Source organism: Phacochoerus africanus, chromosome 14 (genome assembly GCF_016906955.1).
Source record: "Phacochoerus africanus isolate WHEZ1 chromosome 14, ROS_Pafr_v1, whole genome shotgun sequence".
NCBI classification, from domain to species: domain Eukaryota; kingdom Metazoa; phylum Chordata; class Mammalia; order Artiodactyla; family Suidae; genus Phacochoerus; species Phacochoerus africanus.
In genome coordinates, this window is record NC_062557.1 from 8,703,208 (window position 1) to 8,728,547 (window position 25,340).

The window sequence follows — 25,340 nt, forward strand, 5'->3', positions numbered from 1 at the left end:
CTATAGTCCCTGTTCTCACGGAGTTTCCAGTCTTTTTGAAACAGCAAATGCAAAGAGCAGTGATTCAGAGCTGTCTTCTAAGTGTGTGTTTTTGAATTGCAAGATAGAAAGATCCTGTCTGGCGTTCAAACGCTTGCTCGTCCCACTATTTCCCAGTTACTCTGACTTTTTCTGTCTTTGTTCTCCCGGCTTCTGGCTAACCATTCTTTCTCTTAATGAAGAACTTTGGGAAAAGGCCATGGAGCTCAGGACTGGGAGGAGTTGTCTCTGGGTTGGCCTGTGAGGTCTGACTGTCATATGCGCAGGGCACCTGTCCCCTTGGGGGCGGGGGTCCTCTCAACACCTTGCCATCTGTTTACACCACACGAACCCCCTTTCCTTTACCCTCAGGACGTATTCCTGAGGCTACCACCTTCTTCCGTGGGCCAGAAAAAAATCTGGATCCCAAGTAGGAATAAACACAGGGATGAAAATGATAAAGTGCCCACCTACCCTTTGTTAAGAATAACAGAGTTCGCATTGAGAGGGTTTCCTTGTTTTGTAGATTCCCTTCAAATCGGGGACTTTCCAAGCCATGGTGACACCTCTGCTTTATGTGAGGAGGCGCAGAGTTCTCAGGGCACTGGTCATTTTGCTCAGGAATGGATGCACGTATGTGTGTGCATACACACACACACACACACACACACACACACAGAGAGAGACTCGCCTCACGCATGAGAAGAGGCTGCAGTGATTTCTCTGTCATCATTTGTAATAGCTCCTGAAATGACTTGGAAAACTTTAATTATGCGAGGGCTTTATTTTCAGCTCCTGTTATCTTTTGAACTCTTGCAGGGTGGGGGAGTGGGTTGCCCCGCAGCCTGGGGCTTTTTCTAAAGAGCCTTTGTCTCTGTGCCCAGGTATTAAGTTGGTGGCGCAACCATCCTAGGTAGATTCGGTTCCCTTTCCTCCCTGCCCCCGCCCCCCCTGCAAGCACCGTCCCGGGTCTGAATGTGGGCCTGTGTTCTCCTGGTCCACCATCCTCAGCCCTGCGCAGGGGACTGAAAGAGAATGGGCCACAGGAATGCACCCAGAACAGAGCCAAATTGTTCAAGCTGCGTGAAGAAGAAAGAAAAAACGGCTGGGGTGGGGGCTGGGGGGTGGCGGTCGGGAGTCAAAGAAAAGCTTTTCTTGTCGGTTCAATTTCTGGGCAGATATTTGGAGGATAACACAGCCATTTTTTTGGGGGGGGGCACCAGGGAGCAAAACACGAGAGAGCCGAGTTTTATCGGCACAGTGGCCCATACAGAAAGGTGACATTTGAGAGAACAATTGCTAGGTTGTTTGGCCACGTCTGCTGCTATGAATGAGGCTTAAGAAAAGCTGTCTTTGGATTTTGCTCCTAAGAGTCATCTTCATCACTCCTGCACGCGAGCACGCGCTCTCTCTCTCTCTCTCCTTTTCTCAGTTCCCTTATGAAATAAGGGCACACAGGTAATAAACAAAGCACTATAAAAGATCAGATTGAGGTATTCTGTCGGCTCATTCAATGTCGGGAGCGGGCACTCGGCACACCAGCGCTGGGTGCTTTTAGCTTCAGGAGCGGGTTGGAAAGTGAGGGAGAGATGGCACGTCTCGCCCCCTTTCTCTAACCTGGCTGAATTTATCAAGACCGTATCCTTGGTCCACCGCACCACACCCGCCGGCGCCTGAGGGACAGAGGGGAACATGGCAGAGCAGCTCCCCTTGGATGCTGCTCCGTTGGATTCTTGGAGCTTGACCTGACTTTCTCTGTCCATCCTCTTGCCAGATCCAGGTGAGTCGCTGCCTGGGTGAAAATACTGCTCGTCAGTGGAGTCTGATGTTTTTTCCCCACTGACTCGGGCAGATGATTCGAGGTGGTTCTGATTCCTCCCCCTTTTGCCACGGTTTAGGCACTGGTGGGCATGTCAGTCTTCCAGCTGAATCCCGGCTGGGGGCCTGCTGTGGGAGAAGCGTGCCAGACTCCGCACAGGAATCGTGCTGCTGTGGACTGGGCGGACTCACTCAAAGAGCTGGGTGGACTCATTGGATTTGAGGGGAAAATCAGCAGTGGGTGAATGGAGAGGCTCTGAAGAATCCTCCTCCTAGCAAGCAGGCTCTCCTGCCTTGGGTCCGGGCTGCCCCTCTACCCCTTAGCTTCGCCTCTTCCGTAATCCTCCTTTGCTTTCAATTTGCAAGATTCACCCGAAGTGAATAAAGGAACGCTTGGCCCTGTCTGGTTTCAAAGAGATGTAGCCTGGGCACCCATGAGCAGCAGGCACCAGTGGATCTGGTTTCCTCCTGTGAGTTGGTACCCAGTGAGCATCCCCTTCTAGAAAGTTCTTCCACACGCAGGTGCTGGTGAGCTGGCTCCTATAGGCTGGACCTCTGGGTTGACAAGTAACCCGGGGCCTCCACAGAGCCTCGATCTTCTTGGCTCCACTATTTGTTCTTTTCCTGAATCACAATCACCATTGCTGGGAACATGAGCTAGTAATAAACCAGGATGAAATTATATCAGGTCTACAGAGAGGACTATAAAGTCTGGAAGGATTTGTGTCTGTTGGTGTGTGGACAGGCACGACTGAGTCTGAGTGCGATGTGCATACTTCAGATATTTGCTGGATGAAGCCTCGAAAATGCCCGTCTTGCTTACGGACAGCGTTCTAATATCATGTTGTTCAGTGCTAGGCACCCTTAGGAGAAAACTGTTCTAGCAGGTGTGTGTTCACATCTGGCTCGTCATTACTGAATCGTACCAAAGAGTGGTTTGGTGTACATATTCTATAAGATCAGGCTGTTTTACGTTAACACGTTTAGGCTCAGAATTTCAGGTACTTTCTGAATGATCTGTTTATTATTATTATTTTTAAGCTCCATGTTGCGAGTTGACTGCGAAAGTGATTCATCAGAGATTTCTGATTATTGTATTCTGATTATTTCAAAAGGTGGCCTTCTGGAGTTTAACTAAAACCTTGGATTTCCAGGATGGGAACGGCTGTGTGTGTGTGTGTGTGTGTTATTATGCAGTTACTATGTAACTATGAAAGTTACAAACAGCTTGTTCTGTTCAGGTGTGTGCATATGAGAATTAATTAATCATACCGGAGAATAGTGAGTCTTTGTGATTTGGTAATTTAGATGTAGGCTCTAGATCTCATGCCTGCTGCATGGGAAATAAGGCCGAACACGGCCAAGATGTGGCATTAATTCGTAGGAGCGAGGTTATAGTCAACACTTTGTAAATGTATTTCATAGACATGTGCAGAGTTTAATGTCCCCAGGTCTTCTCAACAAGGAAGCACAGACACGTGCAAGCTTTCCCAATTTGCCACTGCGTAGAAAATGTCCTTTGTATTTGCTCAGAATTCAGGCTTTCTTTCCCAGGCCTGTGTTTTCCAAACGGTACTGATTTCTCTGGAAATAACAGGATTTTTAATGTGGTTGCTCTAAGAGAAACCTGCCTCCGGTAGGGGGGGAAATCAGTAAGCGTTGGGAGAATGAAGGAATCATTCCTTGAACCGTAGGTAGTGGTTACCTCTGCATTTATTTACACATATATGGGCTTTCTTGAGTAGAATATTCACAGTGATTGGACTAGTGGCCTGGACTCAATTGGCAAATTCTTTTAACGTTTCATTTAATATATCAGCGACTTGAATTCAATTAATCGACTGACTGCTTTGGCATTAAAGAGGTCACCAGTCTTTCCATCCTCCAACTTTCCTTCTTGGTACATCTCCATCATCTGTATTCCATCAGTATATATCGGGTAGGCTAACAATCAGTCCATATTTTCTGAGACTACGGTTTGAAGTATGTCTGCAGTATAAGAACAACTGAAGTTGAAACAATTTTTTTCCTTCCCGAAACACGCTCCGAACTCCTAACGGGAGATGAGCGTGGCCGGCAGAGTGGTAAGAGAGGGGCCAGTGGTGGTTGTAAGGTGAAAGGGGGAGAAAGCCTGTCGTTGCCCAACAGGTCTGCGCTTAACACGAACCACAAGCTGTACTCTAGCCGTGTTCCGTTCAGCATTTTGCCCAAAGGACATGGGGTGAAGCAGTCACTCCGGATGTCTGACCCCGGACATCTGCCTCTTACAGACTTATGGGGGCATGGGGACCTGAGGATCAGACACACTCATTAGTCACAGGTTTTTGTTTTTGTTTTTTTTCTCTGCTTATTGGCCTTGTGGGTAAGGGCGGCATTAAGCACTGGCCTAGTTGCCTTCTAGAACAACGTGCCACATGCAGGAGAACACACAGCCTTGTGTTTGGGGCTTTAGGAGACTCTGAGGTGACCTGGTGCTCGCGAGGATTTGCGAGCAGATTGGCTTGTAGCCATTACTGTTGGCTCATAATTGCACTAATCTTTTCGAGGGAAGTTTTGTGTGCAGGCACGTTCCCCCTTCCCTCCATCCTCAGGTCAGAGAACAATACAGGAACTGTATTGAGACAGGTCAGGGGACAGAGCAGATCTGGTCTGCAACGGACAACCCACCAGGCCTTAGCCCTGAGCCATTATGAAGGACCATGATAGGGCTTGGGCCACCTTACAGGGAAACATTTCGCCAGCTGAGCCATTTGAAGAGCTGCTGTTTTAGGGTTAGCCGATCCAGTGCCCTTTGGGGGGAACTCAGAGGCAATTAGAAAGGTTTGCTGGAGGAGAGAGGGGAGTTTGTGTGTGGGTGTGTGTGTGGGGGGTGTGTGTGTGGGGGGGGGTGGGTGTGGGTGTGTGGGTGTGTGTGAGGTGGTGGACAGACACATTTACCCTTGATGTTACTGTCGAGTTGTCTGCTCTGTGAGAAGTTAAAATAATCTCCAAGGTTGGGAGTTCTCATTGTGGCGCAGAAGAAACAAATCCGACTAGTATCCATGAGGATGCGGGTTTGATCCCTGGCCCTGTCCAGTGGGTTAAGGATCCAGCAATGCTGTGAGCTGTGGTGTAGGTTGCAGATGAGGCTCGGATCTAGTGTTGCTGTGGCTGTAGTGTAGGCCGGCAGCTCTAGCTCTGATTAGACCCCTAGCCTGGGAACTTCCATATGCTGCCGGTGCGGCCCTAAAAAAAGAACAGAAAAGATCTCCAAGGTTAATCTTGGAGGAGGACATGCCCTCTGATGTAGAAAGTGTTCATTTAAACGTTCAATGGTGGTGAAAATACTGCTAATCATCTAGACAGGGAGCGTTTAGTAAAGACTCATGCCTAGAAGGTCAGAACAAGAAGCCAAGGGTTCTAGGAGCCAAAGGGCAGGTAAACCTCCCAGGCCGTCTGCCACAGTGTGTGCTAACTTCCCCCACTCTCCCCGAACTGGGGCACAGGATCATGTCAAACACGCTGGGCTCACTGCTTCCTCTTTGTGAATTTCCCGGGGCTCCCTGCTCAAACGTTAGGCTTTGTGGTAGCGGGGTATTTGCCGATGTATCAGCTGGGACGAGCACAGAGGATATTAATTCTCCTCCGCCCCTCAGCCCTGGGTTTCCCTCCTGCCCACGTTGGGGGTGTTGCTCGTCTCTCTCCATCTCTGTGAAGCAGCTGCTGGGTTTAGTAGCAAGGAGGCTGGTGTGGCCGGTGGACGGAGCGTGCTTTTAGTGTAATTTGGCAGGGCTGGCAGGCTGCTGGCATGGGAAGGCGGTGAAAACGAGAGGTGAGGGTGTTTCCACAGGGCGGGTGGCTCGGCTAGGTAACCTAGCTGCCCCCGTTGGCTGAGGCCCCCAGGGAGCTGCTGATCTGAATTCTATGGAGAGCCAAGCAGAAACACAGCCTCTCCCGTCTCAGACCCCAGGAGTCCTCCAGCCTGCGTTTTCCGCTCCCCACCAACATTTCCAAATTAACAAAAATAAATAAAAATACGTGTGGAAAAATACAGTAAAAGTGACAGCGCCTTCCCAGTTTCCGACAGCTCTGTTTTGACTTTGCCATCAGCCAGACTGGAGCCCCACGACGAGCTGGCTTCACTGGTCACCTTGAGTTATTAACTGTCTCCCTGCCTCCCTTGGTGGGTGTCCTTCTGGCTCCTGGCCCCCTGCTGGCTCAGGGACCTGTTAATCCTGTGTCCTTTCCCTCGGGCTTATGGCTCTGCCTGAAGGGCCCGGTTTCTCTTTCTGGAGTCCAGTGTGAATTCACTTCATTGTCACCTCCCTGTGGGTTTTTGCCAAGTAGTGGCTGAAACAGAAGGGGGATGGGTCAGGGCAGCTGGGAGTGACTTCAGAGTCCGGTCTCAAATGGTCCAGAGTGCCCTTTAGACATCCAATAGCTTTGAGCATTTTTCCTGATTGAGGGTCAAAGCAGAGAAAGGCTCATTTTGGAGCTGGGGTGATAGAGAATATAGTCTATTGGGAAGCTGATGGAGAGCTAATCTTAGGTATGTTTCATGTCAGCCATGTTAGTATTGGTGACATCCCGTCACTGCCACTGGGCATCTTCTCTCTGTTCCCCGCCCTCCCTTTGGTGACCTGGGTGCTCAGAACCTTCCTGAGCCATATCCAACTTTCAGACCTTACCGAGGGCTTTCTTTTCCCTCAACGCTTCCGCATCTGCAATACCATTGTCCTTGAAGCCCTGTTCTTTCGGACTCTCCAACTTATCAATATGAGAAATTAACCCAAATCGGTTAATTCTTGCGGGGACTACTGATGGACTGGATTACTCAAAAAAGTGCATCTCCAAACCAACATGTCTTTTTTTCATTTTAAAAATTTTTATGAAAGTAGAGTTGATGTACAACGCGGTGAAATTTCTGCTGCACAACAAAGTGATTCAGTTATACACACATTCATTCTCTCTCTTCCTTTTAACGGCTGCACCTTCAGCTTATGGAAGTTCCTGCACCAGGGATTGAATCTGAACTGCACATGGGACCCACACTGCAGCACTGGCAATGCTGGACCCTCTTAATCCACTGCACAGGGCTGCGGATTGAACCCGTGCCTCCACAGAAACCCAAGCCACCGAAGTCGGATTCCTAATCCACTGTGCCACAGCAGAACTCTCTCTCTCTCTCTCACACACACACACACACACGCATTCTTTTTCAACTTCTTTTCCCATATAGATATTATCAGAGAATACTGGGTAGAGTTCCCTATACTATATAGCAGGTGCTCCTTGGCTAGTCATTCCATATGTCACAGTACACATAAACTAACATTTCTTTTAGAAATAACTTGGATTAAAAACTTGACTTTGTTTTTTACAAAATGTAAATTTAATTTTTTTTGGGGGGGGGGCACACCCGCAGCATACGGAAGTTCCCAGGCTAGGGGTCTAATCAGAGCTGTAGCTGCCAGCCTATGTTGGAGCCACAGCAACACCAGATCTGAGCTGCATCTTATATTACTGTGGCACATTTGTCACAGCTAATGAACCAACACTGGCACATTATCAATAACGGAATTCCACAGCTCATGGCAACGCCAGATCCTTTACCCACTGAGCAAGGCCAGATATTGAACCCACAACCTCACGGTTCCTCGTAGGATTTGTTTCCACTGCGCCATGACGGGAACTCCCAGTACATTTAATTTTTTTAAGTCGTGGTAAATTTGCATGATTCACCATTCCAAACATAAAAGTGCATATAGTGAAACTTCTCCAATAGCAGATCTTTCTTTGGAGGCAACTGAAATGGTTCATTTATGGCATATTCTTCCATAGATGTTTTATGGCCATTGTATAATCCCTACCTTTATTTTTTAATGTGTTTTATCTTATAAATGCTTTAAAGAAAAGTTGCAAAGCTATTACAGAGCTCCTACATATGCCATCATCCAGTGTCTCCTTTTGTTAACATATTACTGTGGCACATTTGTCACAGCTAATGAACAAACACTGGTACATTATCAATAACGGAATTCCATAGTTTATCAGATTTGATGTGTTTCATCCTGACATCCTTTCTCTGTTTGAGCATCTCAATCAGGATATTGACTTGCATTTAATCATCATGTTTTCTCCGGCCCTCCAGTCTGTAACAGTTTCTCAGACTTACCTTCCTTGATGACCTTGACCTTTGGAAGAGGGCTGATCAAGTATTTTGTAGGTGGTTCCTTAATTTGAGTTTGGCTCAAGAGTTTTCTCATGGTTTGCCAGGGTGTGGTGTTTTGGGGAGGATGACCTAAAAGATGAAATGCCATTCTCATCATCCTAGCAAAGGCACATGGTACCCACATGACTTACCACGGGTGGTGTGAACCTCATCACCTGGCTGAGGTAGTGTCTGCTAGGTCTCTACACTGTAAAGTTACTCCTTCTCCCTTCCACACTTCTTTGGCACTTCTTTGGAATATGGCACTAAGTTTAAGCCATACCCAGTGGGTAGGAAATTATGTTCTACTTCCTTGAAGCCCCTTTAATTTTGAACAATATGGTGGCATATTTTACAAGCTTTCTTGTGCCTTGATTTTTTTTTTAAACAACAGTTTAAAGATTGTTCTATACCAGTATTTAAAGAGCTTCTACACTCATTATTAATTTGTATTTATTCTATGAATTATTAATAGCATATCTGACTTAACTTATCCCCTTGTGGGCATTTAGGCTGCTTCAAAGTAGTTTGGTCTTATAAACAACGCTGGAGTAAATAGCCTGGTTCACGTTCAAGGATTCCCGCAGGATAAATTCCTGAAAGTTGAATGGCTCCTTGAAGAGAATGCAATTTGTAATTTCTCACGCTGTTGCCAAAGGCCTCTCAAAGACAGTGAACCGATTTATACTCCTCTAGGAATGTATTATCAAAATGATTCAGTGGATGGAATTTCAAGGTGGTTGAGGAAATGTTTTTAAATTGCTGGACCATTCAATGTTCTTGCAAATCTCCTTCAATCTTAGCGCAATAGAAAAACAATAATAAGAAATCCAATTATTTAAGTGCGACCTGTGAGTTAATTTACTGAATCCAGAGCCTAGTCTACGTGGTGAATTCTTCGCCTATCACCCACCTTGTTCTCAGCTAGGCTCCCCTCCATGCTGATTTTCTGGCAGCTCTTAAAACCTTCCTACCTTTGCATAGAATGTTCTTTATCCTTTCAAGATTCTCCCTTTCTTATGCAACCATACATGTGCCCATTGGAAGCTCACATGCAGCCCATTCTCTGTCATTTTGTCACAAAAGAATGCCATCTGCCTTACATTTATTTGCACCTGGATGTTGCTAGACTCAGCCTCTTAAGTCATTGCTGTATCGAAGAATGATGTTGCCTTCCAGGGGTTTTGCAAATATTCTGGAGTAGGGGACTACTGTATCTTCTCTTGATTGCATTGGTCCCCAAAGGCTTCTGAATCCAATGTGAAGTGAGTTCATATTGTTAGTAGAATTGCTGATGGAAACTCTTCCATATGCTTCCATTCCCTAGTACAGAAAAGAGTCATGGTTGGGGAGGGGGGGAAAACCATTGCTGGGAGGATGTGTGCCTATCCCTGGCCTCTTCATGCCCATACTCTTTCCTCAGAATAATATGAGAGGGGCAAATATTTTCTTTCTGGCTCAGTAATAATTTCCCGGAGATGATGAGAAATAGTTATAAAAGTCACTAGTGAGATGTGAAATTATCTGGGAATGCTGCCCATCATCAAAGACTAACTCTGGGCCCCCAAAGGCTTTGTGGATGGTGGGGACCCTGGCGTCTCTGCCATGTTGGCCCTGGCATGCTGTGAATTTAGTTACTGCCACCAGGTAGGTTGCCAACTGGGAGGGCTCCCCACTCAAGCTTCAACAAGGCTCCTTTCGGTGTAAATCCAAGTCGAGGCAGAAATACTCTGCTCTTTGCGGGTTTTCTTTTGTCTAAGTCTCCAAAACCCAGCCTTTGTGAGATCAGAGCCCCGAGGGGTCAGAGTCCTGCATTTTGGAACAGCCTCTTTTATTCGTCTGGTGAAACATCCTCCAGGGCACTTCTACTTTATCCCCTTCACACGTTTCCCCTGACTTGGTTTTTATTCCATTTGGTTCTCATCCATCCAGTCTACTTAAGTTGTGAGATTTTAGACTTGGAAGGAATCTTGAAACCCCAAGGAAAAGACAGGAGGACAAAGTCTCTCTCAAGGTCAGAGAGCTGGTGGAGAAAGCCCAGAGGTCCACTCGGGCAGGTCTCTGACAGCCAGGAGCTACTTTCTTTCCATCATATCCACTTATTTATAAAGTATCCAATAATAATAATAGCCATAACAATAGCTAACATTTATTGAGTACTTTTTCTGAGCCTAGGATACAGTAAAAGCTTTATCCCTACCGTTTCCTTGTACCCACTTTCTAAGGCAGGTATCTGTCATTTTTCCTACATAGTAGATGAGAAAATCAAGGAAACAATAACTTCACCACTTAATCAAGTGGTGAAGTTACTGGCCCAGGATCACGTGGCTCATAGTAGGTTAAGGCAGAATGGATCGCAAAGTGTGCGTTTATGCCAGTGATTATGCTTTTCTGTACTGCATTACATGGGCACCCTTAGGTTTTGCAGAGAATCCAGCAGAAAAGTATGTCCTTGAGGGTTTTCATTCTTTTTTCTTTTCTTTTTCCTTTTTTTTTTTTTTTTTTTGGTTTTTAAGGCTGCACCTGCAGCACATGGAAGTTCCCATGCCAGGGGTCAAATCGGTGCTGCATCTGCCAACCTATACCACAGCTCATGGCCATGCCGGATCCTTAACCCACTGAGCAAGGCCAGGGATCAAATCTGCATCTTCATAGATACTAGTCGGTTTCATAATCTGCTGAGCCGTATCGGGCACTCCGGGAGAGTTTTCATTCTGGTTGAGGAGGTTAGACATGGCTGTAGGTTTGCTGATAAAACACAGAACGCCCAGTTAACATTTCAGTTCCAGATAAACAACCAACATTTTTAGTATAAGTAGGTCTCAAATGCTGGATGAAACATTTATACTAATAATTATTTTTCGTCTCTCTAGAACTCATATTTAGCTGGATGTTAAATTTCCCATGAAAATGATTTTTTAAAAATCATAAGTATATGCAGATATTGCAGGTGGGACAGGCTTATCCTAACCCTATTCACTGTTGATCTGAAATTCAAATTTCACTGGGTATCTTGTATTTTTATTTGCTAAATCTGGCAACTTAACAGGTAGAGCACTTAGAAAACATTATGCTGATGAGGTGTATATACTGTGAAGTATATACTCTACGTGAACATGCTTCCTTGTTCTCACCCTGGACTAGCATCTCCTTCCTGTTCTTTGACTCCATCTCTTCCCGTTGAGCCGCCCGCCCCCTCCCTGGGTGCACGACTCCATCCGGAACACACAGCCTCGAGACACAGTCTCGAGTTCCACTGGCTGTCCCATGGTCAGTGTGGAGACATTTTTCTTTCTGCCCCATGCCCAGTCCGGGTTGTGTTCTGCAAATCCCCAAGCCCCCACTCTCCTGCAGGCAGACTCTTCGTCCAACCCTCCACCCCACGCCAGATGTATGTTTCACCGAGGTCCCCACCCCGCCCAGTGGTCGTGCCCTGGTTTGCATCAATCAGGTCACTCTGTGTTCATTAATATTCACCGAAGTCGTGGGGCTGGGGGCGGGGGCAAAGGGACCGAGGCAGCAAAGGCTACTCCTTTGTCCTCTGTCTGAGATAGGCTTTCGCCGGCCTGGGGCGGGGGTGGGTGCTCGGAGCACACTGGTTAACAGTCACTGCCTGTGTACTCTCTGGGATGGGGGCGTTCCGCCGGCTATTTTAAGGCCAGTCTGGTGAATGTTGGGTTCCCCTTCGTTTACCTAGGCTCTCAGTATTTTCCCTGGCACACTCCAAGGTGGTCACAGAATGTGGGAAACCAGGCAAGGGAAAAAATGAATGCTCTGTGATGACGCCCCTGGTAGCTGCTGCGAAGTTCCATGGAAAAGACAGGGGTTGGGGGGCTGGCCGGGGGGCTCACTATCTGTGTCTCTGGGTGTCTCCAAAAGCTTTTAGCTGTATTGGCACCTACTCAATGCTAGACTTGGTGGAAAAAGAAAATTGGCTGCAAACTTGGTCCTCGGACCGCCTGGCAGCCCCAACTCCACCCACTCCATGGAGTGCCTTTGCCCGCGGTGGTGAATGCCCCTTTATCATCAGTGAGCGATACTGACTTTTCAAAAATACTGTGTAGGCCTTGTGTCCCAGATGCCTGTGGCGGGCAGGCTCTGCTTCCCTTCAAGGGTGTTGGCTTAAAAACCCACCCAGAAACCTGAGAAAAATGTCTCTACTTGGCATCTTGGGAGGCTGACACTAACCGCCTTCTGTTTTTGAGCCCACTGGCCGCAAGCTACCTAGTGGACAGTTATTATGAGGGAAGGAAGCAACTTCAGTCCTGGGAATTAGGTGGTGGGCTGATGGCAGTTATTCACAAGTCCCACAGGGAGCATCCCCACCCGCCCACGGATCCCTTGGACTCCACGGCAAAGATTTAGTTCCTCACTGCCCGTGAGCTATAGATTGGCTTTGCCGGAATGTTCCTGTTGTCCTTCTGCGGGCCTGGCCCTCTTGGTTAGCCCTGTTTCATCACAGCCAATAGTGGAGACTAAGTCTGACAGTGTGGCTCTGCAGGCGGTGGGGTGTGTGGCTGGGTGTTCGTCTTTCCCATGCATCAAGCATTTGTACATGCTTGCTGCAGACGGAGCTCTTGCCAGGCACTGCCCATACATTATGTCATGGGACCGTTCCAGCAACACCATGAGGTGGGTATCATTGGGCGTGCTTTACAGGTGCCAGGTGAAGGGCCAGCTTGACTGTAAGCACCAGACAAGGCCAGCCTGGACTGCCTCCTATGCTGTGTCTTTCTTTATGCTAAACCTCACTAGTGGAAGAAATTTTCTCTTGAGTACTTGTCCACCGAATGGCAGCTTTGTGTCAGTCTTCCTGGAAAAACTGATCATGCCTGAAGTTGAGAGGCCCGCTGGAAGATTTTTCAGTCATTTATCACACATCTGTAACTGAGTGCTGTTCAGATTCAGGTGTCGTGTTCTCACTACTCTTTGGCCTAAGAGAGTAACAAATGCTCCACTCCGCAGCTGCTGTCTTTCTGTCAGACTGGGCGGGTCTGCAGACTGGAAGACCCACTTGTGTCTCACCTGGTCAGAAGAGAGACTGCTGTATGTGGCCTCCAGGTGACTCGCATTGGACTTCGAGGTGTCATAGGCAACTTAGCTGAGACTAGTAAGAGTGTGTCCACTGGGTCCATGGAACAACACTTCATGTGAACTCCTGTTCCTGTGATGTCTGGCATGGAAGCTCTAAGGTTGCTTTCTAATTTCCTAGTTAGAGTTGAGTGCTGCGAAAGTGCTCAAAGTCTTTGTATTTGACGAAGGCCAGGCAAAGTCATAATTCCAGTTCCTGTTGGAACTACGGTCCCATCATGATCTCATTCCCACTATTTCTTCTATCAACCAGCACACTCTGCCCACAGTCAATGCTATTACTTCTAATTGTGCTATTACTGCTGGCTTGTCTTCATTTTGAAAAACTCCTGAGAGCATCGACAAGTAAAAAAATCCACAGGTCACATGTATTATACACAAGTTAGGATTTTTTTTTTTCTTTCTTTTTCAGCTGTACCCATGGCATATGGACGTTCCTGGGCCAGGGATCGAATTTGAGCCAGAGCTGTGACCTACGCCACAGCTGCAGCTGTAGCAATGCTGGATCCTTAACCCAGTGGGCCAGACTGGGGATTGAACCAGCGTCTCTTCAGAGACAAGCTGGATCATTAACCCATTGCACCACAGCAGGAACGCCTATCAGTTATGATTTTTAATTAAGTTCTTAACAACCCAGAGGATCACAGCCTCCTCATAACAGACTGTCCCCTTGCTTGGAATACGGGAGTTAATAAAACACAAATATCAAGAAAAAATATCATCCTCTAGTTTCGTTTCGTTTTGTTTTTGGCCGCACGGGTGGCATGTGGAAGTTCCTGGGCCAAGGACTGAACCTGCACCATTAGCAGTAACCCGGGCCACAACAGTGACCACACTGGATCTTTAACCACTGGGCCACCAGGGAACTCCCATACCCCAGGTTCTTAACTCCAGAAAACATCAACCCAGCGCTGCAGAAAATAAGGAGGGCCGACAATATCTACAGAGCCAGTCTCGGTCCTGGTATCCTAATCCCCAGATGTGCCCATCATCCTTCCCCAGATGGTCTTCTCTCCCTTTATGAACGTTTAATCTAATCATATACATATTTGGGGGGACAAGTTGGCTGGTATTTACTTTCACTGATTACCCTTTCTCCAGTTCCTTTTTGCCTGAGCTCTTTGTGTTACGCTGCAAATGGCATTCATTCCATCATATTTCGAAAGTACCTACTATAGGCAAAACTCAATGCTTGGGGCTTTGAAGGACATGGGTGAGGTCAAGAATAAAAAGGGAAATTCAATGACCATGCCTAGGACCAGCCCATAACTGCCTGGCAACAAGCGAACCGTGTAAGATGAATACCAACAAGGTATCATAAATAGGTGCTTTTGCCAAAGTGTGCAGATCAACTAAAGTTCAGAGAAACGAATTTTCGAAATACAATCATTCATTCTTTCTTAGGTTTACTCAACATATCTTTTTTGAATGTCTTAAGGGTTCACACCTTTGAGTTAAACACTAGGAAGAAAACAGATGGAAAAGAGATAAGTTTCTTGCCCTCAAGGAAATCAGAATTAGGCCATAAGGAGAGATTATAAGTAGTTCCTGCTTATATTTTTATTAGAAAACACAAATGTGGAATCTGTTGTTTACTAGAAAATGTGTGATTTTTGAAACGCAAATTCACACAGACATTACTTTTCCTTAGATTAGAAAGTTACAAAAATATAAATTGAGGGAAGAAAGCTTGACTGGAAAGTAAGTTTTTTAAAGCATTCCTTTGTGGTGACATGATATGACTAATGTGCAGGAAGTGCAGTTGTCATGGAGTGTAATTTAATCAGGGAAATCCTCATTGGTGGTTTGGATTGAAGACACTTTTAGGAGCTCCCGTTGTGGCTCCATGGGTTAAGAACCTGACTTAGTCTCCATGAGAATGTGGGTTTGATCTGGCTCAGTGGGTTAAGGATCTGTTATTGGCACCAGCTGCAGTATAGGTCGCTGATGCTCGGATCTGGTGTTACTGTGGCTGTGGTGGAGACTGGCAGCTGCAGCTCCAATATGACCCCCTAGCCTGGAAACGTACACACGGGGCAGGTGCAGCTGTAAAAAGCAAAAAAAAAAAAAAAAAAAGACAGCTTTTGATGAACTTGAAGGTCACAGAGAGACAGGCCTCCAGAAAGGGGAAACCCCCAGGTTTGAGCAGATCGTAGAAAGAGTGTGGAAGCTGGCATGGAGACAGGTGGTGGGACTGAGAGAGAGAAAATGACCGACTTATCCTGGGAGGAGTCAGGCTTTGCGCTAAGGAAGAAAAAGAGTGCAGAAGAAGGGATAAATGCAGGATCTGAGTGTTGGCCATGCTGACAATTTTTTTTTTTTAAATAAAACAAGTTTTTGTGTAGGTCTCTCAGATTTCAAGGCCAAGATCTTTCTTCCTTTGCAAGTGCGTTGTGTATCCTTTCCAAAGGGGAGTAGGAAAAGCCACCAGATAGCCAGGGCCCGATGTGGAGAGGCCATTTACATATTTTGAAACAAATGAAAAAATATTTTCGCGTAAAAAGTAAAATATGCATGTGTTCTAAAGCTAAAACCAAGAGGTGAAGAGACAGTTCACATTTTCAACTGGCCATTCCCAGACTCCCCAGAGCTCTTTTTCACTTTTCTCTGCGACTAGCATTTATTTGGTTGAAAACTTTGAGGAATACTGCGCTCTATTCAGTCACCAACATTTACCTCTCAGTTTGTACACTTCGCACAAGACATGCCATGAAAAACATTAGTCCCTTCAAAACAGCATGGTATCAAAACACCTACAGCAAATACTGTTAGAATATGCAAGAACAATTTCGGCAAAAAAACACACTTGGAAACCCAAACAAGCACCAAACCACTAAAAGCAGCAAAGGGAGTTAAGTCCTGTCAGAGACGTCTCCTTCTGAGCATCTCTCTCCTTCCTTTCTCAGGGGGTGGCACTCTTGGAAACCTCCAAAAACAGCTTCAAGAGTCAAAACCCAGTGGTGCCTCCAGCTGGAAAATGTATGCCCAATGGAAGACTCCTGTAGCATCTCACACACTGTGAGCCTAAGACGGGTACCTAATTCTTAGAGTCGAATGGCATGGCAGCCCTTTTTCTCCATGAAAGAAAACACCCTGGGAGATGGTAGGTTTCCTCTTGGGTTGCTCTCAAATTAATGACCTTGCCCTTTTCCAGCACTTTCCCCACTGAAAGGATGCAAAAATGCAGCACTATTTAACAGATTCAGGGAGGGAGTTCCCTGGTGGTCTAGTGGTTAGGACTTGGCGCTTTCACTGCTATGGCCTGGGTCCAATCCCTGGCCAGGGAACTGAGATCCCACATCAAACCTCTGCCTGCTGCAGTGAATAAATAAATAAGTAAATAAATAAATAAATTTATTTTAAAGATTTTTAAAAATTAAAAAAATAGTTTTAAAAAATTAAAAACAAAATTTAAACTTCTAAAAATATTTTTAAAAATTTCAGTGAGCGAAGAGCTGTCCTCTTTGCAGGGTGATGTTGCTGTTAGAAAAAATTGCAATGATAATCAAAATAACATCTAATATTTATGGAGCAATTCCTATATGCCAAACACTAGAATACTGGTTCTCAAGCAGGGGAGATTTTGCTCCCTCCCCGCTCCCCGGGACATTTGGAAATGTTTGGAGATGTTTTTGATTGTGACAATGGAGGGGTGGTGGCAGGTGTGTGGGGGTACAACCAGCATCTAGCCGGTAGAAGCTAGGATGCTGGTAAACATCCTACGGTGCGTAGAACAGGCACCCGCAACAAAAAATTATCCCACCTGAAATGTCAACAGCATTAAAGGTGACAAATCTTGCAGTAGCCTGAGGCGTTTACACATATTTAACCTTCAAAATTACCCTATGAGACACATACTATTTATTTAGTCCCCACTGTACAGGTAAAAATTTTGAAACTTAACCAAAAATTCTAACAGATTGTTTTAACTTTGAACTCTTTTAGATTTCTTTCTTTTCTTTTTTTAGGGCAAACATAGTTTTATTTATCTTTTTTTTTTTTTTTTTTGCAACCAAGAACATTGTCTTATAAAGATTTAAACACCATTTACTGAGCTCTGATATTATGGGAGGCACGTGTAAGTATTAAATATTACTAAGTAGTAATAAGTGTGAAAATGTTTCTAGAACAAAAGTCAATGAGATCATTTTGGTGGTTAATAGTCACTGCCTTTCCCCTTCTCCCCCTTTTTGGCCACCTTGTGGCATATGGAGTTCTCAGGCCAGGGATCACATCTGAGCTGTGTGGCAGCAACGCTGGATCCTTTTAACCCACTGTGCCAGGCTGGGGATTGAACTTGCGTCCTGGTACTGCAGAGACACTGCCAATCCCGTTGTGCCACAGCTGGACCTCCAATAGTCACTGCTTTTTTAAAAGAAATCTTTGCTTTGTTTATTTACTACAACAAATGCTAAAAACTGGAGACACATTATCCTACAGAAAGTTCGCATCAGTTTACATTCTTATGAATCACAGCTCTGTCTCATAATGAACGAGACATATATTTCTTGAGGTCGATTTGGTTCTTTCTTTTTTTTTATAATTTATTTATTTTTCACTGTACAGCAAGGGGATAAAGTTATCCTTACATGTATACATTTTTCCCCCCACCCTTTGTTCTGCTGCAGTATGAGTTATCTAGACATAGTTCTCAATGCTACTCAGCAGGATCTCCTTGTAAATCTATTCTAAGTTGTGTCTGATAAGCCCAAACTCCCAATCCCTCCCACTCCCTCCCTTTCCCATCAGGCAGCCACAAGTCTATTTTCCAAGTCCATGATTTTCTTTTCTGTGGAGATGTGCATTTGTGCTGGATATTAGATTCCAGTTATAAGTGATATCATATGGTATTTGTCTTTGTCTTTCTGACTCATTTCACTCAGAATGAGATTCTCTAGTTCCATCCATGTTGCTGCAAATGGCATTATGTCATTCTTTTTTATGGCTGAGTAGTATTCCATTGTGTATATATACCACCTCTTCCGAATCCAATCATCTGTCGATGGACATTTGGGTTGTTTCCATGTCCTGGCTATTGTGAATAGTGCTGCAATGAACATGCGGGTGCATGTGTCTCTTTTAAGTAGAGTTTTGTCGGGATAGATGCCCAAGAGTGGGATTGCGGGGTCATGTGGAAGTTCTATGTATAGATTTCTAAGGTATCTCAAAACTGTTCTCCATAGTGGCTGTACCAGTTGACATTCCCACCAACTGTGCAGGAGGGTTCCTTTTTCTCCACAACCCCTCCAGCACTTGTTATTTGTGGATTTATTAATGATGGCCATTCTGACGGGTGTGAGGTGGTATCTCATGGTAGTTTTGATTTGCATTTCTCTTATAACCAGCGATGTTGAGCATTTTTTCATGTGTTTGCTGGCCGTCTGTATATCTTCCTTGGAGAAATGTCTATTCAGGTCTTTTGCCCATTTTTCCATTGGTTGATTGGCTTTTTTGCTGTTGAGTTGTATAAGTTGCTTATATATTCTAGAGATTAAGCCCTTGTCCGTTGCATCGTTTGAAACTATTTTCTCCCATTCTGAAAGTTGTCTTTTTGTTTTCTTTTGGGTTTCCTTTGCTGTGCAAAAGCTTTTCAGTTTGATGAGGTCCCATGGGTTTATTTTTGCTCTAATTTCGATTGCTTTGGGAGACTGACCTGAGGAAATATTCATGATGTTGATGTCAGAGAGTGTTTTGCCTATGTTTTCTTCTAGGAGTTTGATGGTGTCCTGTCGTATATTTAAGTCTTTCAGCCATTTTGAGTTTATTTTTGTGCATGGTGTGAGGGTGTGTTCTAATTTCAATTGCAGAAAATTTAGCTTTGCTCAGTAGCTGGGAACGGGTTGTCTCAATTGTCAGCGTGAAGGTTATTCTGCTGAAGCCGACCCAACCCCCACCCTGTTCTGGGATGAGACTGGCTAACAGCTGGTGACTGGAGCAAGGGAAGAAGATATTATATAATGTCTACAAAAGTAATGAAAAGTGGACTTAACTGCTAAGATAAGCAACCAGTAAGATAGAGCATGAGAATCTACAGGGATTTAAAAATATGTTTTCTAAGCCCAGTATCCAGACTTTCCCTCCCATCCTTTGTTCTTTACTCCTGACCTCTGATAGTGGTGTGGCCTGTGCTGTTGAGAAAACAGAGGTCCTGATGCCATGAAATTCAGACAAGAAAGGTAATCACTCCTTGCAACCTTATACCGAATTAGGTCATTGAATTCCAACAGCCTTGGGTCCCTGGAAGACAACTTCTGTTTTTCTTGTTTTCCTGTTTGATAAATGCCAAGCTCCTTGTCAAAATATTTAGGACGAGAGATGGGAAAATCAGACGTTTTTCTTTCGAATCCTTGCTCTGCATCTGGCTTGGGTGCTCTGACTCCTTCTCTTTCCTCTGCTCTTGTTTTTCCTTCCCTCGTCTTTGTTTTTTTCAACTTTTTCACAGTTCTAGTTCCATTTTTTTCCTCTCTCCTTGTAGCATTTTTCACTGACCATGTAATATGCGAAGCAAGAGAAGGGAGGAAAATTGCCTAAGTAGACCGACCATCCAATGGGGAACGTTAGTATGGCCGGCTACAAGGCAACAACTTCGAAGTCTTCTGGCTACAAGGCAACAACTTCGAAGTCGTCTGCAAAGGAATGACCTCCCCTCTCCCTGAGTCTGTGAAGCATAAACTGGGTACAAATCCAAACAATTTTTTTTTCTCACAACTTTCAAAAACATTCTGCCCTGAACTGCTGTTAGCTTTGTCCTACCACTGATGAATTAAATATCACTACTGTTGTTTGAATTAATTGAATTCAATGAAACCCCAAATGCAAGTCAATTTAACAAACTTTCTTTACCCGTGTATTCTGTATGGGGCAAAATAAGGATGATGTAACTAGCTCCTGCCCGAGAGGGATTTAACATTTTGGTGGGGAAGAAAACTACACATACATCCAGTTGTCATATACACTGATGTTATTAGTTATCTTCTGCTGCATAACAAAATAAAATAAAAAAATTAATAAAAGGTATTTTCTGACTACACTGATACTGGACTTGTTTTTGTTTGTTTTGTTTTGTTTTTTTTTTTTTTAGGGCCACACCTGCCCCGTATCGATTCCCAGGCGAGGGGTCGAACTGGAGCTGTAGCTGCCGGCAGCAACGCTAGATCCTTAACCCACTGAGTGAGGCCAAGAATCGAACCTGTGTCCTCATGGATCCTAGTCAGATTCATTTCCCCTGCGCCACGACGGAAACTCCTGGACTACTCTAGAAGGTTTCAGGCACCTACCCAGTGACTTTTGGAATCATCCTAGGCTTAGAGAAGGGTGACTGTAGCTTTGGCAGCTAACCACAGAGATGTCCCTAAACATGAAGAAACATGGAACCCGACCTATGTCCCCCAAGTCACAACTATGGTTGTTCTCATCAGTGTCTGTCTCAAGCAAACTGGTCACTTAGGCGTTTTTTTCACCCATTTTCTGTATAAGTAGGTACTCATTGGTGAAGCTCAAATAAAACTAGAGGAACTAGATAACAAAACTCAAAAATCCATAAGATTTACCTTTGAGAGCCTCTCTTCAGCTTAGACTAGGGGGTCAGCGACCTACGTCCTGTGGGTTAAGTCTGTCCTTTCCCTTCTCTGTTTTTGTTTAGCTCATGATATAGGGATGGTTTTTACATTAAAAAAAAAAATGTTGGACAAAAGAAACAAAAGGAACAGACTATCTTGTGCCACACGAAAATGATACAACGATCTAACTGCAATGTTTTGGAAGGGTTATCAGAACACAGCTATGCCCATTTATTTACATTGTCTAAGGCTGCTTTGGCTACAGTAGCAAAGTTGAGTAGATGCTACAGAGACCATGTGGCTCCCAGCCTGAAATATTTACTCTCTGGGCCTTTAAGAGAAAATGTGCCTACCCCTGGGCCAGTGGAAGATTGACATGCAAACAAATAATTACTGCCTTGTGGCCTGTGTGTAACATGCTAGACTTGCAGACAAGGGTAACTGGGAGCAGGGAGGCAGGACTTGTGCTTATAACTATTGCTGGGTTGGTCAGGGAAGGTTTGGTGGACAGGTCCCCTCGAGGGTAAGTAGGGGCTTTCCTGTGATGGGAGGTGCTCGAGAAAAACTGTTCACAGCACTTGTTAAAGACGGCAAGGAAGACTTTATTCAGGGGTGTCTACTCTGACAGAGTTTTGTAGTAGGGGCGACAGAGTGGGCTCGGCTCCAAATACAATAAGGATTAATGGAGATTTGTAGCTAAGGAACAAGACGGGGGTTAGTTGGTGGAAAATTACTCAGAAAAAAACATCAAGAATACGGGGATTCTGGCTAAACCAACGTGACAGGATTTTTGCTGAAGACTGGCCAGGGTGAGCACATATATCCAGGGTGCAGGATGAGAAATTTGATCCAATGTGAAGGGTGGGGGATTTTTGCAAAATGCATCCAGTAGGAGACTTGCTAAAACTAGACCACATCTGACGACAGAGCCCAAGGTCGGGACCTTGTCAGAAAGAGGGATCAGGACTCCAGTTGGGTCACAGGAGAGAGTCTCTGCGTCTTTATCAGAGGAGAAAAGAGAGCAGGCACAATCTTTCAAGGGTCCTTAAATTGGTGACCCTGGACTCCTTAGAGGGCCCAGGGGTTCCCTGAAATTGTTTGCCAAAATCTGTGTTTACATGCATATGTGCATCTTCTTCCTCCCTAGGGCGAGGGTCCATCTCTTTCAACAGGTTTTTTTTTTTTTTTAAACAATTTAAGAATTGTGGGCAGACAGGGCAGCCCACGCAAAACCACAGAGGAGAACAATAAAACAGCAAGAACACAACACAGGCGTGTTGGCGGACACCATAGGTGTCTATGGTGTGTGGCTGGAAATGAGGGTAAACACATATCCCCCACTGGCAGAAGGATGACCAAGGACCTTCATGCAGAAGCAGTCGGAGGCTGACTCAGTACAGGTTAAAAGACTCACCAAAACAAGGGTACTGAACCAAGTGCCTCTCAGGCGGCCATCTCCGTCAAAAACAGCTCATGGATAGGCAAGCAAAACCCAGCCAGCCTACAGAGAGGCTGTGAATTATTATACGTTTATTGTCCTTCTGCTCAGATCCATGTAAAGCTTGGCATTTTTACTTGAGACATGACTGTCCTGAGAATTTGTATGAAATATGAGAATTTATCTCTTATTTCTTTATGTGGGCATTTCTAAACAAAACCGTGATTGAAAAAGAAAATATCCACCTGGCTTGAAAAAGAAAAGGACATTTTTTCAGAGGAAAGAGACAGTAAGAACTTCTGAATACTTAGTATGTGCTAAGTAATTCAAAAGAGATGGGATGCTTGCCAATTCCTGTCCTTACGTTTTTTTAGGAATTTTGCACAATGGAGAAAACACCTTTCAACAGAAATAGTGGTTGTACACAGCTCAAAAACCATTATGTTGTTTTCAGTCAGTTTTTGGAATTATCCCCTCTTCCGAAAAATTGTTTTAAATAACGTTTTAGTTCTACTATTGTTTATTCCGTTTAAGTGTGATTTTTCCCTTATATTTCAAATAGTGACATTCTAGCCCATTCTGGAATACAGAATTCTTACTCAAGTTTAACTGCTCAATACTTATCTGCAGTCAGTTGGGGAAAGGGACTCCCATTGGAGGAGTTGTTAAAAAATATTTAAACAGTGTTTCATGATTTTTTTGTTTGTTTCTTTAACGACAAGATGGACTCCCAAACAACACAGGCTGCATCTGCCTCTGGCCCCGAGAATGTCTGGTCACCCAGCCGAAGGCCAGCACAAGCAGCACTAGACCCAGCTTTCTCTTTGAGAGTGGAGTCTTTTGGGGGGGGGCGGTATTTTTAGGGCTCCACCCAAAGCATATGGAGATTCTTAGGCTAGGGGTCCAATTGGAGCTGCAGCAGCATGGGATCTGAGCCGCCTATACCGAAGCTCATGGCAACACGGATGGATCCTTAATCCACTCAGCGAGTTCAGGGATAGAACTTGCATCCTCATGCATAGTAGTTGGGTTCCTTACCACTGAGCCACAGTGGGAACTCCCAAGAGCTGAGTCTTTATCCTTGACTGTATCCTGGACACACAGAACAACACAGAACTCCCCAGCGCTGGGAGGGAGCCTTCTTATTCTTAGGACGGGGCGGAGAGGAATGGAGGCTCGGGACCTGAGGTGTGTGGGGAGGAGGTAATGGTTTTCACTGAATTCCTTTTTATATTTTATTTAGATTAAGTTCTGCTCAGCAGGGTGATTTCTTAATTAGAGCCGCCCAGCCAGGCAGACCTCCAGCTCAGACCCTGTGCTGCCTTCTAAGGTTTCATGAGGGACCTTGTCCTGCCTTATTTCCTGAGTTCCAATATTTGAATAGTATGCCATGGATTTCAATGGGAGGAAAAGACATGTAATTTAATCATCTTTATTAGATTTTTGCCCACAGATGGGGAGAGGGGAAGGAAAGAGGAGGGACCCGTGTCCTCTCTTTGTTAACTTTCTTTTTCTCTACCTTGCTTGCAGTGGTCAAAGGAGGAGACTCGACGGCCTTTTCGTTTTCCTTCATTTTTTTCAAAGAAGCCAAACGAGAACCTTAAGCGGCTGCTCCAGACAACAGTGTTCATCGCAGGACTTGCCAAGACTGGGTGGAGAGGTTTTTACACCTAAGTCACTCAGCTCCTCCTTTGGCAGCCTCGGTCCCGAGCGTGAATGTGAGGATGCTGTGGCCTTTCGCCCTCGGCATCACTGGCATCACCACAGACGGTGCGGGGCGCTCTGTCCGCAGCAAGACCTCGCAAACGGAGGAAAAGTCAAGGGAGAGACGGTCCGCAGGGCCTTCTCTCGCCTGCCACAAACTGGCGTCATTTTGGCTGCCATCCCGGGGAGGAAAAGCCAGCCTCCAGAAACAGGGACGGACGATCGGGAGCTGATGTGAGAAAGCCGATGTTGCTGTCCTCAGAATGGGACAGGAAAACTGAGCAGGAATGAACACAAGCGAAGAGTCCGCGGGAGTGCTTTTAGAGGAAGTCAATCTATGGGTGTTTCCAAGAAAGGAAGACGGAATTCAGCGGGGCGCATCAGAAAGAAAAAGAATTATGTCCACCATTCTCCCAAATGATCTGCTAAATGCAAAGACGCACACACACCCCCTTCTTGTTTTATCGATTCCTGCATCAGTGGGCACGTTTGATGAGGGTTTGTGTTCTTTCATTTATGTTCTATTACCCCAACTCCAACCACGTGTGCACAGGCAGGCACACACGTGGACACACACTCTTGTGTGAGCATGTGCTGCCCCCCCCCACACCCTGCAGCCTATAATCCTCCCCTACGCCCCTATCCTGTTGATCTTTCTTCATTTAAAAATTATCAGCAAAGAATTTATTCATTTGGGAGAATTCCAGGCACTACACTTACGTTCAGTTCCAATGAAATGGGATCCAGACTTTGCAAACTCTGCTGTTTTGCAGATAAAACACAAAGGTGGGACCTCGTTGTTTGGAGACATGGCCTTTTGTTTCTAAGCCATTTTAAGCTTGCTTGGGAAGGCTCATTACTGGGCCGAACATTTTTCACCACATCTATTTCAGGAGGGTTTTTAGTTAAGAATAATGAATTTATCTCTAAACAGATGGAAGAGTTTTACAAAGCTAGAAAAGACACTTTTGCTAATATCCCCTATAGGCTGGTCTTAATCCTCTCATTGTTCAAAATGCTTGGTCTATGAGAGACTTATTTATGTGCCAAATGTCTTTATTAAATCATTATATTAACACAGAAAACAATCCTATTACAATGTTTCTCTGTGTGATCAAAAGTTATCCGCAGTCCTGTTGATAGCCTATTTATTCCAAAATTCAAAAAGGTAAAAATTCCAGTAGAGCCCAATATTTGGCCAAATGTTTCAAAATTCACTGTAATTTGGCTGGAGGGGTTACTAGGTCCTAGCCAGGGAAAGACTTAAGTTTTATCAAGGCAGTCATCCCCAACAAAAAGAAAACTGAAAAATAGGCCTTCCATTCACCCAGAGAAATGGATTCTTGGCAACAATGTACTATGATTTGACCTGTAGAGACACAATGAGTCTATGATATCCACTTTGATTAAAAAAACAAACAAAAAAACCCAAACAGGAGTTCCCATTGTGGATCAGTGGGTTATGAACCCAGCTAGTATCCATGAGAATGCAGGTCTGATCCCTGGCCTTGCTTAGGGGGTT

At 45.1% G+C, this 25,340-nt stretch overlaps 1 long non-coding RNA gene across 1 annotated transcript; it reads left to right on the forward strand.

Annotated features, from left to right (window-relative positions):
• Positions 1 to 1,335: 1,335 nt before the first annotated feature.
• Positions 1,336 to 25,284, forward strand: LOC125115158 (uncharacterized). Its single transcript, XR_007131992.1, has 3 exons — positions 1,336 to 1,798; positions 16,024 to 16,220; positions 23,645 to 25,284. It is a non-coding gene; the product is annotated as an uncharacterized LOC125115158 (long non-coding RNA).
• Positions 25,285 to 25,340: the final 56 nt, after the last annotated feature.